Here is a 3,881-nt window from a genome sequence, read left to right on the forward strand (position 1 = left end):
TATATATATATATATATATATATATATATATATATATGGTTTGTATGTCTATATTTTCATGCCATTTTAAGTAAACTGTTTAAATTGTTTTGAAGCTAACGCAAAGACCATACATCTGTTAGAAAGGGAGAGAAAGAAACAGACAGAGACGGAACGAGAGACAAACTGACAGATAGACAGAGAAGAAGAGAGAGAAAGAGAGAGAGAAAGAGAGAGAGGGAGGGAAAGAGAGAGTGATACTACAACCACTTTGACACCTGACATGTGGTCCACAGTACACCTGTTCAGACAATGTTGATTTGATGGAGGAGGTGAGCTAATGTACAGCGCATGAACATTTGATCAGAATAAACAAATCATTTGTGCAGGTCATTCGGTCAAAGTTGAACGTTCATAAAACGTCTTCAACAGGAGAGTCCACCATATATAAATATATATATAGGGAGAATTCACAAAAAGCAAAACACAAAGACAGGTGGTGTAGAAAACAAATAGATGTATTAGTATAATGCTTAGGAATTGAAAAAGTCTTTAACGTTTCAAGCGTATGCTCTTCAACAGAAAGGAACACAGAAAGAAACAAAGAGAGAAACAAGTAGAGAAAAAAAATGTGTGTAGTGGTTAGCAATCTATCATGGCAAATGCCGGACAGAAGGGTCACACAGGAGAGCTAACAAAGTAGTAGTGATCCCAAAAGGAAGGTGCACGTGTGTAAGAGAGTACGTATGTGCATGTGAAAGAGAGCTACACCATACCACACAACACATGACATCACAACACACCACCACGCACATACCAGCACTGACTATTTTCCATCCCCACATGTTCACACTTACACATACACACACGCACACATCAAGATCACCAGCCCTCTTTCGCATGCACATACATACTCTCTTACACACGTGCACCTTCATTTTGGGATCACTACTACTTTGTTAGCTCTCCTGTGTGACCCTTCTGTCCGGCATTTGCCATGATAGATCGCTAACCACTACTACTTTGTTATCTCCCCTTCTCCCTAGCCTGACAATTGCCAGTACCGCCTGACTGGCCTTCATGCCGGTGGCACTTAAAAGCACCCATCACACTCTCGGAGTGGTTGGCGTTGAGAAGGGCATCCATCTGTAGAAACTCTGCCAAATCAGATTGGAGCCTGGTGTGGCCATCTGGTTCACCAGTCCTCAGTCAAATCGTCCAACCCATGCTAGCATGGAAAGCGGACGTTAAACGATGATGATGATGATGAATAATCTATTTGTCAGAAAAATCTGCACTTGTGTATTAACCAGTAGAATGGGCATATTAATCAAAGTATACAGTGTTACAGCTCCATTCCAGTCAATCTTACCAATCATTTTTGCACTGTTATTAGACAACAGTAAATGGTGTTTCTTAACTGTGCAGTTGTCTAATATCTAGATATCTCATACCCAGTATAAAACTGATTGGTAAAATAAGCTGAAACAGATCAACAATACTGTAAACTTTGGTTGATATGTTAATACATATGTACATACATACATACACATAAATATATATATGTGTGTGTGTGTATAAATATAATCAAACTAACTTTTGTTTTTATTAGAAGCATTGAAATGTGTATTGTATGATACAAACAAGAAGATATTTTTTCAAATGCAGGTTTGCCATTAGAACAGTAAAAATATTGGGTAAATTACCATTACAAGGCAGAAAAATTTGCCAATAAACAGCCATGGGTCTTGAACACACATCCCCCAAGACTCTGGCTGAGTGCTTTGCCATTAAGCTAGACTGCCCACTGATAAATTCATCCACTGATTTAGATGCTAAATAGCTTATTGAACAACACAAGTGTATGAATATATATATATATAAATTTATGTACAATATATGGATTTATATCATACAATGGCAATGACGAAAAGTTCCTTCAGTGGACATGGTTACGAACCCCATAGTAAACCAATAACTAGGAGTGAAATGTAGATTTCTATGCAGTTTAATTCCAGTAAATCCAAACAGTGAAGATTATATCGTGAAAAGTATATAGAATAAAAAGAAAGTCAGGCAGTTTGAGATAAATATAGTCATTTCATTTCTCCTGACTTTTCTCTCTCTATCTGTCTTTCTCTCTTTCTCTCCATTTATATATATATATATATATGTATACACACACAAACATATATATGTATGTACGTATGTATGCATATATGTTTGTCTGCGCATTTGTGTGTTTACGTGAGTTTGCATTTCCTCTTGTCTTCACATGTGTTTCCTTGTTGTAAACAGTGGCTTCACGGACAGAGGTGGATGATGCACACAGATTTCTATAAATCAATTCTTAAAAAAATATGATAAAATACATAACAATTAAAACAAGATAATTTAAAGAATATATAACATGAAAGATTACTGATTAGGAAGAGTTTGGGATTCCACAACATTGTTCGTTTAAGCATTTCCTAAATTGTTTTAGAGAACAACCAAATACATTTACTTTCTTTTCGTGTTTGTGTGTCTGTGTGTGTGTGTGTGTGTGAGAGAGAGAGAGGTTCGCTTTGTTTTCTTTTTGGTGGCAGGTTATTTGATGTTGAAATACACAGATATCTGTAAAATATATATTTTTTATTTAATGTGTTGATTTTAATTATATGCACATGGTTTATATTCCAAAACTAATTGCCTAGGTGTCATTATATCGTCTTCCGTAAGTCTGTGGCATCAGAGATACGTGATTTTGTCTATTATCTGTTAATTTGATTTTCAGAGGACAGTAAATCTTAGTTCAGCTTTGTTCTCTGCACTTCCTTCGTTATTTTCCTGAGGAGGTATTTTGGTGTCGTTTAGAAGAAATTGTTTCTCCTCAAGTATTTCAGTTGTTTTGTGTTGAGTCTTTTTTTTTTTCCTTTTTTTGTGGTAGTGGTGTATAGTGGAGATTTTTGTTTTCCTCTTTTTCCATTTGTGTTTTCGTCTCTGATTATTTCTTTCTCATTGCACGATAAAATTGTGTCACTACAGGTTAGGAGAAAAGGAGTCTGTTCATCTATCTGTAATATTTGACCTAAAGATATTTTTTTTTGTTATTCCCAGAGATTATGTTGTTGCTGTTACTCTTCATAACTTTTGTTACTTTTATTTTTACTTAGTTTTCCAACTTCTAAGGTGTGTTTTGCTCTTACTAATAATATAACAAGTAGGCCTTCTACTCTGCATCTTCAATCTTATGCATTTCTTTCAACATCTTTCATTAGGTATAGTTCTGGTATTGCTCTGTGGCCTTTGGAGTTCATTAAGACTTACAAGTCCATTTTGACATCCCAATTTTGACAGATCACATTCCTTATATCTGCTTTGATCCCTTTGTAGTACTGAGACAGAGGTAACTATGCCATAGATCTACAACATATCCGGTGTCTTTCATTGGCCCATGTATTGAGGCACAAATGTATAGTCAGTGGTTTTTCTGACAATTTCAGACTGTGTTTTTAGATTGAAAAGTTCAGTATATACAGCTATGATTTTTCTTCCCTTTTATCATGTGCGATAAATATTCATGATATATTCTGGAGAAGCTTGTATCATTACTGAATATGAGGTGAAATTTAGGTCACTTCCATCTTTACATAGACAGAGATATATAAGTTTTCTCTTCACATTCTCCTGGATTATCTTCAATGACATAGAAATGCGGTTGGATTTTATAAAATTCTCCAGTCTACTTTTTTTTGTCTGTTCATTTTGCTTTAAAGAAAGGTTTGTCTTTAGAGAACTGCAAAATGAATGGTCCATAATGTTTGGAGTGTAATAATTGCTACTGTTGATGTTATTGTTGCTGTGTTCCAGATTATATATTTGAGTATAAAAGACATTTTCTTCAATTAAATTCTCACTAA

This window comes from Octopus bimaculoides, chromosome 3 (genome assembly GCF_001194135.2).
Source record: "Octopus bimaculoides isolate UCB-OBI-ISO-001 chromosome 3, ASM119413v2, whole genome shotgun sequence".
In the NCBI taxonomy this organism is placed as follows: Eukaryota; Metazoa; Mollusca; class Cephalopoda; order Octopoda; family Octopodidae; genus Octopus; species Octopus bimaculoides.